Source organism: Crocuta crocuta, unplaced genomic scaffold (assembly GCF_008692635.1).
Source record: "Crocuta crocuta isolate KB4526 unplaced genomic scaffold, BGI_CrCroc_1.0 scaffold610, whole genome shotgun sequence".
Classification (NCBI taxonomy): Eukaryota; Metazoa; Chordata; class Mammalia; order Carnivora; family Hyaenidae; genus Crocuta; species Crocuta crocuta.
Genome location: NW_027527456.1, coordinates 238,017 through 252,303, shown reverse-complemented (window position 1 = coordinate 252,303; position 14,287 = coordinate 238,017). Strand labels below are relative to the sequence as shown.

The following is a 14,287-nucleotide window of genomic DNA, read 5'->3' as shown; positions in this document are numbered from 1 at the left end:
TTAGAATAAAGGGCTATGAAACCAGACTACACTAAAATTAAAGACCTCTGTTCATCAGAAGAGGAAATTAAGAGTGTAGGGGCACGTGGGTGGTTCAGTTGGTTAAGCATTCGACTTCGGCTCAGGTCATGATCTCAAGGCACATGAGTTCGAGCTCCACGTTGGGCTCTGTGCCGACAGCTCAGAGCCTGCTTCCGAGCCTGCTTCCGAGTCTGTGACTCCCTTTCTCTCTGCCCCTCCCCAGCAGGCACTCTGTCTCTCTTTCAAAAATAAATAAACATTAAAAAAATTTTTTTAAACCCTAAAAGTTAATTGCAATGCCTGTATCTAATAAACAACTCATGTCTCAAATATATCAGGAATTCTTGGAAATCAATAGGAGCAAGAGGAAAAGAGCAAAACGACCAGGAAGCTCCCGGAGAAGAGACCCAAGTGGCAAATAAGCCTAGGACAAGATGCTAGACTTCATTAGTTAGCAAGGGAATATAAACTGCAATCAGACATGACTTCGTGCCCACCAGAAATGGCTAAAATGAAAACGATGGAAAATAACCAAGAGAGCAGGTGAGGATAATGAGCAACGGAAACCCACGAGTTGTTTTCAAGGAGCATAAAGAGTACAAACACTTTGCAGAAGAAGGACGTAAACCTTTACATAAACCTTTAGGGTCATTCAATTATATAGAAATAAAACCAGCACAAATGCATGAAATCACATGAAGTCCTTTGCTTTTTGAGGGAGAGAGAGCGAGAGAGCGCACAACTCAGAGAGAGGAGCAGAGGGAGAAGGAGAGAGAATCCCAAGCAGGCTCCACACTTGGTCAGCACAGAGCCCCAGGCGGGGCTCAATCCTGCAACCCTGGGATCATGACCTGAGCCAAAATCAAGAGTCAGACACTCAACCAACTGAGCCACTCAGGCACCCCAAAACCACATGCAGTCTTAAAAATCATAATTACGGGGACTTCCTCTTCTGGAGATGGAGTAGATATGTTTAATCGTTCTTTCTGCTAAATACAACTAAAAAGTGTGGACATTATATATAAAACATGGGAAGATTCTGAAAGAAGAAGTGAAGAAGGCAGACTGGCTAGGGATCCTGAGACCCCAAAATGAGATGTGGCAGTATGGGGTTTTCTTTTAGTCTCACATATCCTAGACTTGGTGCTGGAGAAGCCAGCAACCTAGAAAGGCCAGTGGGTGCAGACAAAAAGTGCCCAAAGGACTAGGAAAGAAACAGTCTAGCGAGACAGAAAACTTTCAGACAATGATGCCTCTATTTAAGCCAAGCACCACAGAAAACACTGGGGTCCCACCACCATTACTAACAGCAAATGCCAAGTGGAGAGGCCAGACTTCCACCCTTGACAAACTGTAAGAAGGCACCCCCAGCCCAACACCCCTTACCCCCTGCCAAGGGGCTATCAGAGAAAGCCCATTAGGGTGCTGGAGCTTTCTTCCTTGCTGGGCAATAGTAACTGCCACCTCTTCCTCTCCCACCCTTTGGTGACAGTGGAGATAATGTGGGAGTCTGGGCCCCCATTCTCACCCAGGGATAACGAAATGTCCTTCCCCCTCCCCGCTGAGTGACATCAGAGGAGGCCTATTAGAGTTCTCACCAAGGCTCAGCAGTAACTAGGGCCCTTCTGCCAACAGTGTTAATGGACATCAAATGGGAAGCAGTGACAAGGCACTTATCTCCCTCCCAGTCAGGGTGGCATCAGCAGAGGCCTAGGGGGAAGCATGAACTCCTACCCCCACTAGGCAATATAAAGCCTCCCCCTCCCCCAATTCAGAGAGGCCAAGTGGAGAACTTGGACTTCCATCCCTGCCTAGCAGTAATGAGATGACATCTTCCTCCACCAAATGGACGTCTGTCGAAGGAGGCTTGTTAAAACATGAGAGCTGAATGAATTCCAGAGCTTCTTAATTTAATACCCAAATGTCCTGAACACACTGAAACATCAGATGTTATGCCAAGAACCGGGAACATCGCAGCTGGAAGGAGGAAAGACACTGAACAGATGCCAACACTGAAATCCCAGCAGACGCTGGCATTACCTGGCAAGGATTTTAGAGAAGATTTTAGAGAAGCATCATAAACGTGCTTCACTGGGCAATTTTGAAAGCTGCTCACCACGAGTGAGACGATAGAAAATCTCAGCAAAGGAAAACAGGCACGCCTCATTGCATTGTGCTTCCCTTTATTGTGCTTCACAGATTTGGTAGTTTTTACAAATGGAAGGTTGGTGGCAACCGTGCGTTGTGCAAGGTTAGTGGTGTCCTTTCTCCAACGGCGTTTGCTCACTTCCGTGTCTCTTCGTCACATTTGCGTAATACAACTGCCGTACTGTTTCTAACGCTCTCATCATTATTGTATTTATTATGATGACCTATGGTCAGTGACCCTGGATGTTACTATTATAATTGTTTTGGGGTGCCACAAGCCACGGCCATATAAATAGCTGTGACATTCCCTTAAGCCAAAGCCTAAACCCGAGCAAGGCCCTCACTCCTTTCAATTCTCTGGAGGCTGAGGGAGGGGAGGAAGTTGCAGAAAGAAAGTGTGAAGCTGGTAGAGGTTGGTTCGTGCATTTTAAGGAAAGAAGCCACGTCCATAACATAAAAGTGTAAGGCGAAGCAGCGGGTGCTGATATAGAGGCTGCAGCAAGTTCTCCGGAAGATCTAGCTCAGAAAATGAAGGTGGCCACACTAAATAGCAGATTTGCAACGTAGACAAAAACAACCCTCTGTTGGAAAAAGATGCCATCTAGAACCAGAAGCAAATGGCACAACATTTGTCAAGTGCTGAAAGGAAAGACTTGTTAGCCTAGCATCCTATGCCCATAGAAGATAACCTTCCGGAATGAAAGAACAACTGAGACATTTTCAGGTGAAGGAAAACTAAGAATTTGTTACCAGCAGGCCTACCATAAAAGAATGGCTATAGGAAGCTCTCTAACCAGAAAGGAAATGATAAAAGAAGGAATCTTGGACCATCAGTAAGGAAGAAAGAACATGGAAAGAGCAAACCATATAGGTAAATATAATATGTTTTCCTTCTCTTAAGTTTTCTAAAACAGGTTTGACAGTTGAGGCAAAAATTATAACCCCGTCTAATGTGGTGCTCAATGCACATAAAGGAAATATATAAGACAATTATATTCAGATAATAAATAGGGAAGGATAAGGGGACATGAGGTAAAGTAAGGTCTCCAAACTTTGCCGGAAGTGGTAAAATGACACCAGTAGACATTGGTAAGTTGTGTATATATTACATGATACACAGAACATTGGTTTAAAAAAAAAAANAAACATTGATTAAAAGGAAATAGGAGTGGATTTACTAATATTGTATAGAGTAGACTTCAGAGTAAAGAAAATTTCCAGGGACATACAGGGACATTACATAATGATAAAAGGGTCAATCCACCAAGAAGACTTAGAGACCTTAAGTGTGTGTATACACCATGCAACAGAATTGCAAACTTTGATGAAACTGAAAGGAGAAATAGGCAAAAGTCACAATTATAGTTGGAGACTTCAATACCCTTCCTTCAGCAACTGATAAAACAATTGGACAGAAAACCAGCAAGGGTAAAAAAGAATTCATGAGGGGCACGTGGGTGGCTCAGTCGGTGGAGCATCTGACTTCGGCTCAGGACATGATCTCATAGCTTGTGGGTTCGAGCCCCGCATCGGCTCTGTGCTGACAGCTCAGAGCCTGGAGCCTGCTTTGGATTCTGTCTCCCTCTCTCTCTGCCCCTCCCCTGCTCATGCTCTGTCTCTCTCTGTCTCAAAAATAAATAAACATTAAAAAAATTAAAAGAAAAAAAAATTCATGAAAACCATCAACCGACAGGATCTAAGCAACATTTATAGAACACTCCACCCGACAGTAGCAGAATACACATTCTTTTCAAGTGTCTGTGGAAAATAAACCATATAGGCCATATCATAGAGAACACGACAAACCTCAACAACTGTAAAAGAATTGAAATCATACACAGCATGCTCGCTGACAACAATGGAGTGAAACGAATAATCAAAACAAAAAGGGAACAGGAAAATCCCCAGATGCTCAGAAAAACAACATACTTCTAAATAAATCACAGGCTAAAGAGGAAGTCTCAAGGGAAATTAAAAAAAAAATACATGGGACTAAATAAAAATGAAAATACAACATATCAAAATTTGTAGAATGCAGTCTCAGGCATATGATCACTTAATCCCTACTTGATGACCTACGAATTGACCTTGGGCCTCGAACACTTCCTTCCCAAAAGACAGAGAGCTCACATCGTCAGTGTTGGGTTTATCGCCTCATATGAGAATATCTTTCCCTATTGCAGACTCTGTGCATGTGATTTCTTTCCGCCGAACTTTCGTACATCAATGGCCCCCAGCTTTCAGTATTTCAGACTCCACGAGGGAGAGGGTGGGGTGCTTCCACTGTGACACTGAGAGGGGTGTGAATTGTACCTCAGTTTAGTTTCATTTCTATTTCCTTGCCGACTAATGGAGTGAAGGATCTTTTCTGATGCTTATTTGCCATTTGGCTTCCAGGGGACCCGCTGGCTACGAGAAAAGAAGGTACACTAAGGATGCTGATCTTGCTCTGTCTCTTCTCCCTGTGAGTAAAGCACTGTCCCATTCAGTGCTTGACTACATTGTGTTTTCCTTGGTGGCTCTGACATCAACGTGCGGTGGGGAGTGTTTGGAGTCCTCCCCTGGGCAACCAGTGCCCAAGGTGCTGGTTGCTCCTTAAACTAAAGCAGTGCTGTAAGTAAAATTTATGGCACTCAGTGTTTACAAGTGAAAAGAGCAAAAGCCTCAAGTCAATAATCTAAACTCTCATCTCAAGGAATTAGAAGAGAAGGGAAGGGGCACCGGGCTGGCTCCGTCCGTCTATAGAGCATGCAACTCTTGAGCTCAGGGTCATGAGTTAGAGCCTCACATTGGGCGTAGAGATTATTGAAAAAAAAATCTGGAAAGAAAAGAAATTGGAAGTGAAGAACAAAATAAACGCAAAGCCAGCAGCAGAAGAGTAATAAGACAAGGAGCAGAAACCAATAAAACTGAAAACAGAAAAACAACAGAGGAAACCAATGAATCGAAGGGCTGGTTTTCCAAAAAGAATAATAAAATAAACAACCCTCTGGTAATATTGACCAAGAAAAAATCAGAGACACAAATGCTTAATATTAGACATGAAACAGGGGATGTCACTATAGACCCTGACGACATCAAAAGAATAATAAAGGAATACAAAGCTAAATTTGATAAGTAATGTGAGATGGACCAATTCCTCGAAAAGCACAAATTACAAATCTTCCAATATGAAATTGTTCATCTGAATAGCCTCATAACTATTAAGGGAATTGAACTTTAAAAATAATGCTTGAAATAGAAATCTCTAGGCCGGGATGCCTGGGTGGCTCAGTTAGTCGAGCATCTGACTCTCGATTTCAGCTCGGGTCATGATACCAGGGTTGTGGGATCGAGCCCCACATTAGGCTCCACACTGAGCGTGGAGCCTGCTTATGATTCTCTCTTGGGGCGCCTGGGTGGCTCAGTCGGTTAAGCATTCGACTTCGGCTCAGGTCATGATACGGTTAGTGGGTTCGAGCCCTGCATCGGGCTCTGTGCTGACAGCTCAGAGCCTGGAACCTGCTTCGGATTCTGTGTCTATCTCTCACTCTGCCCCTCCTCTGCTCACGCTCTGTTTCTATCTCAAAAATAAATAAACACTAAAAAATTTAAAAAATATTCTCTCTCTCTGCCTCTCTCCCTCACTCATGTGCTCTCTCTTTCTCAAAAATAAAATGTAAAAAGATTAAAAAGAAAAAAGAACTCTCTAGGCTACCATGGTTTCACTGGAGATTTCCACAAACATTTCAAGAAGAAAAGATCCCACTCTACTTCTTCCAGAAAATAAAAGAGAGAATNTTCCTACCTCATTCCCCAGAGCCTGATTCCAAAATGAGACAGAGTACAAAAAAATACACTGCTGATGTGCTAAAGTTTTCCCACTGGGTTTATACCTGGTTCGCATAACAAATTTTACATTTTGTCATCAGCTGTTATTTGAAAATAGGATGTTTCTTGATGAATTATTCTATTACCTAACCAAAAAGGGATTTAAAAGAAACTATAGACCAATATCCTTCATGAACATAGATGCAAAATTTCTTAACAAAATATTAGCAAATATAATTCAGCAATACACAAAGAGAATTATACACTATGACCAAGCGGGATTTATTGAAGGAATGCAAGACTGACTCAATATTTGAAAATTAATCAATGTAATCTACCATATTAACAGGCCAACGAAGAAAAAAAATCACATGGTCACATCAATCAATGCAGAAAAGAATTGTGACAAAATCCAACACTTATTCATGATAAAAAAACAACTCTTAGAAAACTTGGAATAAAAGGAAACTTTGTCAACTTGATAAAAAAAAGATCTATAAAACAACCATAACTAACATCATATTTAATAGTGAGAGACCANCACAGGATCCGAAACAGGCTCCAGGCTCCGAGCTGTCAGCACAGAGCCCGACGCGGTGCTCAAACTCACAAAACCATGAGATCATGACCTGAGCCGAAGGCGGACGCTCAGCCGACTGAGCTCAGGCACCCAGGCGCCCCTCACCACTCACTCTTACTGAATATAGTGATGAAAATTCTAGCCAGTGCAATGAGGCAAGAGAAAAGAATAAAAGGCATACAGATTGAGAGGGAAGAAATAGAACTGAATCTACTGGCAGATAACATGATGGTCCAGATACAAAATCCCTAGGAACCGACACAAAAACTTCTAGAAGTAGTAAGNACACAAGTACAACACACAAAAAACAGTTGTACTTTTATTATACTAGAAATGAACATGATGAAATGAATTAAAAATATAGTAATATACATCACTCAGAAAATGAAATATTTAGATGTAAATGTAACAAAACAGGTATAGGGTTCGCATGCTGAAAACTAAAGAATGTAGATGTAAGAAATCAACAAAGATCTAAATAAATGCAGAGAGCTACTGTGTTTATGGTTTGGTAGCTTTAACACAGTAAAAATACCAATTCTCCACAAATTGACATATAGACAATATAATACCTATTAAAATCTTGGCAAGAAGTTTTTGTAGACATAGGCAAAGTTATTCTTTTTTTTTAATGTTTATTTTTGAGAGAGAGAGACAAACAGAACGTGAGCAGGGGAGGGACAGAGAGAGAGGGAGACACAGAATCCGAAGACAGGCTCCAGGCTCTGAGCTAGCTGCCAGCACAGAGCCCAACGTGGGGCTTGAACTCACGAAGCATGAGATGATGACCTGAGCTGAAGATGGATGCTTAACCGACAGAGCCACCCAGGCGCCCCTCTTTTATAAAAAGGTTTATTTATTTATTTTGAGAGGGACAGAGAGTGAGCAAAAGTGGGTAAGAGGGGGGAGAGAGAACCCCAAGCAGATTCTGGACTGTTAGCACAGAGCACAACGCAGGGCTCGAACCCACAAACCATTAGATCACAACCTAAACCGAAACCAAGAGTCAGACACTCAACTGACTGAGCCACCCAGGTGCCCCTAGGCATAGGTATTCTTAAATTTATGTGGAAGAAGTAAGGATCTACAATAGCTAAAACAATTCTGACAAAGAACAAAGTGGAAGACGGGGCACTTGGGTGGCTTAGTCGGTTAAGCATCCGACTTCAGCTCAGGTCATGATCTTGCCATTCATGAGTTGAAGCCCTGCATCAGGCTCTGTACTGACAGCTCAGAGCCTGGAGCCTGATTCCGATTCTGTGTCTCCCTCTCTCCCTGCCCCTCCCTCACTTGCACTCTGTCTCTCAAAAATAAATAAACATTAAAAAATTAAAAACAAAAGAATAAAGTGGGAGAAATCAATCTTCCTGATTTCAAGACCTTTTATTTAACTACAGGAATCAAGACAACATGGTACTGATGAAGGATTGGACACATACAACAATGAAACTGAAGAGAGAACCAAGAAATAGCCCCACACAAGTATAGCCAACTATTTTTTTTTTACAAAGGTGCAGAAACAATTCAATGGATGAAGGAAGGTCTTCCTTACTCACCATTACTCAACAAATGGTGCCAGAGCAATTGGATCATTCATAAGGAAAAAACAAAACGAATCTCAATCGAAATGTTACACTTCGTAAAAAATTAACCTGAAATGGATCATAAATTGAAATGTACAATGTGGGGCACCTGGGTGGCTCAGTCGGTTGAGCGTCCGACTTCGGCTCAGGTCATGATCACACGGTTTGTGGGTTCGAGTCCCGCGTCGGGCTCTGTGCTGACAGCTAGCTCAGAGCCTGAAGCCTGTTTCGGATTCTGTGTCTCCCTGTCTCTCTGACCCTCCCCTGCTCACGCTGTCTCTCTTTCTCAGAAATAAATAGAAAAAACATTAAAAAGAAAAGAAATGTACAATGTAAAACTGTCAATCTGTTAAAAGACAGGAGGGTATTATGCTAAGTGAAATGAGTCAGTCAGAGAAAGACAGATATTGTATGTTTTCCCTCATATGTGGATCTTGAGAAACTTAACAGAGGACCATGGGGGAGGGGGAGGAGGAAAAAAGTTACAGAGGGGGAGGGAGGCAAACCATAAGAGATTCTTAAATACCGAGAACAAACTGAGGGTTGATGGGAGGGAGGAAGAGAGGGGAAAGTGGGTGATGGGTATGGAGGAGGGCACTTGTTGGGATGAGCACTGGGTGTTGTATGGAAACCAATTTGACAATAAATTGTATTTAAAAAATAATATTACCAATAAAAAATAAAAGACAGCGTGGGGGGAAACCATCAGGACTTAAGGCTTAGTAAGAGGTCTTAGATATGACACTAAAAAGCATGATCAATAAAAACACACACACATATATTTGATTTCACCAGATTAAAAACTGTAGCAAAAGGCGCTGTTACGAGGATGAAATGACAACCCACAGACTGTGAGAAAGTATCTGGCAAAGAGTCATAACAGCAACCTATGAAGAACTCTCAAAATTCAATAGTGAAGGAACAAAACAATCCAATTAGAAAATGGGCCAAAGCCATGAAGAGATTTCACCAAACACGATGTATGGAGACAAATAAGCACAAGAGAATATGTTCAACATCCACAGACAAGCATATTCTAGAATCGCTATGGAAAGGCACAGCCCCTAGAATGCTGAAAGCAGTCTTAACAGAGAAGAATAAGGTGGGAGTGTACAAAATAATGTAAGCTTTGCATGCAGCTCTAGGAGAATATAAAACCCCCAGCAAACATAAACTACCAAAATTAATCCCCCCTGCGAAAGGCTGTTAAGACCAGTAACCACAGAAAAGAAAACAATTACAATTTTCGGATTTTAAAAGACCAGTTCTGAACATAAATTGGCACAGCCACTGTGGAAACAGTATGGAGATTCCTTAAAAAAAATTAAAACTAGAAATACAATATGATTTGGTAATTCCACTACTGGGTATGTACTCAAAGAAAATGAAAACACTAATTCAAAAAGATCTATGCACCCCTATGCTTACTGAAGCATTATTTATGATAGCCAAGAAATGGAAGTAACCCACGTGTCCATCCATGGATGAATGAACAAAGAAAATGGCTGAATTTTAAAGAAAATAATCTCTATGCCATTTTAACATATAAAAAGAGGGAAATCTCCTGAGTTTCCGTTAAAAACTGGCATAACTTTAATATCAACATATGTTAAATATAGCACAAAGACAAGAAAACTATAAATGGTTTTCTTATAGTGGCAAAACTTTTAAATAAAATATTACTAACTCAAACCCGATTGTGTCTCATAAGAAAAATTTCCCTTGACCAAACAGAGTTATCCCAGGAAGTCACCGATGGAGCCACATTACATATCAGTATAATTCATTACAACAGTCCATTACAGAGAACCATATCATAAGACTATTCACATCAAAAAGCATCTGACACAATTCAGGAGCCATTCCTAATAAAAATACAAATTAAAATAGGAACATAAAAAGCTACTTAAATATTACAATGGCTACCAAAAAAGTCACCAGAAAACATTATGCTAAAAAATGCCCAGATCAGAAGACTTACTATCATTAGGATGGTAATATTCTTCAAAATGATGTTCGGGTTACAACACGACCCCTGTCAAAATCCAAGCTGGACTTTTTACAGAGGATAATAAGCTGATCTTAAAATTCATATCAAAATGCAAGAGACCCTCAATAGCCAAAATATCGAATAAGAACATAGCTGGAGGACACACATTTCCCTATCTCAAAATTTACTACAGGAGTGCCTGGGTGGCTCAGTTGGTTGAGCGTCCGGCTTTGGCTCAGGTCATGATCTCCTGTTCATGAGTTCGAGCCCCACATCAGGCTGTCTGCTATCAGCACAGAGCCCACTTCAGATCCTCTGTCTCTCTCTCTGCACCTCCCCTGCTTGTGCTCTCTCAAAGATAAATAAAACTAAAAACTTTTGTGCTACAAAGTCAACCACCAAGAAAGTGAAAAGATACCCATAAAATGGGAGAAAATAAATGCAAATCACATGTCTGGCAAGGGACTTGTATTCAGAATATATAAAGAATGCTTACAACTCAATAATAAAAAGATCAAATCACTCAATTAATAATAGGCAAAGGATGTGAATTGATAGTCCTTCAAAGAAGATCTACAAAAGCACATTGTCAGTGGTTGAGGGCTGCTATCATGAACTACCACAGACTGGGTGGCTTAAACAACAAACATTTCTCACAGTGCTGGGGACGGGCAAGTCCAAGATCAAAGCACCAGCAGATTTGGTGACTGGTGAGAACCTGCTTCTTGGTTCATAGATGGCCATCTTCTTGCTGTGTCCTCACATGGCAAAAAGGGGGAAAGGACTCTCTGGGGTCTCTTTTATTAGGGTGCTAATCCCATCATGAGAGCTCCACCCTTATGACCTAATCATCTCCCAAAGACCTCATCTCCTAATACCATCACATTGGGAATTAGGATTTCCACATATGAATTTTGGAGGGGACCCAAACATTCCGTCCATTGCACACATGGAAAGATATTCAGTATCCGTAATCGTTAGGGACATAGAAATCAAAGCCACAATGGGAAGCCACTTCACACCTACCAGGATGGCTAGAATAACAGAAGAAGGGGGCGCCTGGGTGGCTCAAGCATCCAACTTTGGCTCAGGTCGTGATCTCACATTTCGTGAGTTCGAGCCCCGTATCCAACTCACTGCTGTCAGTGCAGAGTCTGCTTCGGATCTTCTGTCCCCCTCTCTCTGCCCCTCCCCAACTTGCGCTCTCTCTCAAAAATAAACAAATCTTTTTTAAAAAAACAATAGAATAAAAGAAGACAGTAACAAGTGTTGGTGAGGGTGGGACTAATTGGAACCTTCATACATTCCCGATGGGGTGTAAAATGGCAGAGCTGTTTTGAAAAACAGTTTGGCACTTCTTCATATGATCTAGCAATTCCACTCCCATTCACTCACTCAACAGTTATTGAGTTCCACTCCCAAGAGAAATGAAAATGTACGTCCACACAAAAACTTGTACACAAATGTGCACTCAATATCTGTTGAGTGAATGAATGAATGAATGAACACCTTTCACTTTCACATTAGCAACAAAATAGGGATACCCTCTATCAAGTATCATTCAGCATTGTTCCAAAAGCTCTAGCTAATGAAAGAGGAGGCAAGGTAATCTGAATAAATATTTGGAAGGAAGAGAGAGTATCCTTGTTAATTGAATGGACTGATATTCTATCTAGGAAAACGAAGAGACTATAAAAACCAACTAGAATCCACATGAGAATCTGATCATTGCATTGGATAAGAAACAAAATACAAAAAAGAAAAAGAGAAACTGACAGATTTTTTTCGCCTCGATGGAAATAGAAAAAAAATAACACTCTCCACTATGGTGACAAAAACAAATGTAAAATATCTAAGAATTTTTTTTTTTTTTTTTTTTTTTTTAAAAGGGTGGGGNCTCTGACCCTCCCCTGCTCACGCTGTCTCTCTCTCTCTCTCTCTCCTAGAAATAAATAAAAACATTTTAAAAAATTTTTTAAAAATAAAAAAATTAAAACAATAAAAATGTTAAATTTAAGGCATATATATATATATATTTTAAAGGCATGCAATTACTTAAAGACAAAGCAGGAAGAATTCATTAGGCAAGACAAGATACTCATTATCTGAAAAGAAAAAGACAGAGAGCTCTAATCAGATGATTATTTTTTCTAATTATATATAAGTGAAGGTATCTTTCAAATACCAAGATATAAAGAGAGATAAAGGGGGAAAATCACAATAAATGACAGAAGGTTAATGTTCACAAATTAGACAAACCACCTGAAGGGAAAAAAGAGCAAAGGATATGAAAACTTAAAATAAATAGATTTCGGGGCACCTGGGTGACACAGTCGGTTAATCGCCTGACTCCTGATTTTGGCTCAGGTCACGATCTCACAGTTGGTGGGACTGAGCCTTGCACTGGGCTCTGCGCTGATGGTATGGACCCTGCTTGGGATTCTCTTTCCCTCTGTCTCTGCCCCTCCTCTGCTCACTCTTTCTTTCTCTGTCTCTCTGGAAATAATAATAAAAAAAAAAGACATTAAAAAATACATTTCAATGGTCAATAAATACGAGAAGATATTCAACCACTAGTTGGCAGGAAAATGCACATCAAAGTAAAACAAGATGCTGGGGACCATTTACTTTACCAATGTAGAGACAGATACTATTCTGTTTGGACCTCAGAATGGGAAAAATTTTTTAAAGCAGCAATATTCAGTGTGGGAGATGATGCTTAGAATGAGCCCTTTGAGTATAGTTTATAAATCAATAAGAAAATTATCAACTTTTTGGGACATCAAAATCTGATATCAAAATATGAGGGTCAGATGGAAAACTACAACAGAAATCAGAAAACATTAGAAGTAAACTACAGTGAAAATGTCCCATATCTATCAATGTGTTACATGGAGCTAAAGTGTTCTTAGGGAAAAATTCATCAGCTTAATGCTTATATTATAAAAGAAAATGAATATTAATGAGATAAGCATTCAACTTAGGAATTTAAAAAAATTAATGTTTTATTTATTTCTGAGAGAGAGAGAGAGAGAGACAGCGTGAGCAGGTGAGGGGTAGAGAGAGAGGGAGACACAGAATCTGAAGACAGCCTCCAGGCTCTGACGCGGGGCTCAAACCCATGAACCATGAGATTATGACCTGAGCCCAAGTCGGACGCTTAACCGACTGAGCCACCCAGGCACCCCATTCAACCTCGGAATTTAAAAATAAGAATAAAAGGGGAAAAAAACTCAAAGAAGAGAAATAATGAAATCAAGGGGAGAGATTAATGACGCAGAAAACAAAGATACAGGAGCCCCCAACAAAGTCAAAGCGAGGTTTTGAATCAACCCCATCTCAGTGAAGACCACTTATCACGGACTGCAGGCAGCAGCGTATCTGATTCCCTTGGCCCCTCCATCACTAGTCCCAAATAAATGCATCATTGACACCACAGAAACCTTGACCATCCACTCAATAAACCCCATCACGCACCTCACAGACCATGCGACACTCACCGGGTCCGAATCATTCATTCGTTGATTCTCCCATACTCACCCCACAAAGGTCTCCACTATTTACTCCACGGACCATTTCATTATTCCCCCAAGGCCCTCATCACTCACCCACCCAACTCCAATCAGTCATGTTGCAGACCCCCTATCACTTACCCCACCACCCCGCTAGGACTTACCCCTCCGAACTCCCATCAGTGTCCCCACAGACCTCCATCACCTACCCCACAGACCCCATCAGTGACCTTTGAGAATCCTCACCACTCACCCAAGACTCCCCATCGCTCATCGCATAGACCCCACCATACGCACCCCACAGTTCCCCCATCGGTCATCCCACAGACTACCCATTTTATTTTCCCCACTGACCCCATTACTCACTCCCACACCCCTGTCACTCATTCTCCACACCTCCTCCCCAGTGACCTCAGAGAAGCCTCTTCATCCCTTGCCCTACAGAGTAGCATCATTGCCTTCGAAATCCATGTCCTAACACCCCCATAGTCATGTCAGTGCCTTACTGGCCCAACTGTGCCGCCCCCGTTAAACTCAGTCCCGGACCCCTGAGTGTTGAAACTACCTCTGAGGGACTCTTCCGTGTCTGGACTTCGCCGTGCACATGCTCAGTGTCAGCTTGGGGGGCGCAACCCCACGGGGT

The 14,287-nt window shown here is 41.4% G+C and overlaps 1 protein-coding gene across 1 annotated transcript in view; it reads right to left on the bottom strand.

The window, feature by feature from the left end:
- ZNF41 (zinc finger protein 41) overlaps nt 1-14,287 on the bottom strand; it is a 42,137-nt gene extending 27,850 nt beyond the window's left edge. The window contains exon 1 of the mRNA XM_077762945.1: nt 14,210-14,287. The gene's annotated coding sequence lies outside the window, so the exon portion shown is untranslated. The remainder of the gene's footprint in view (nt 1-14,209) is intronic.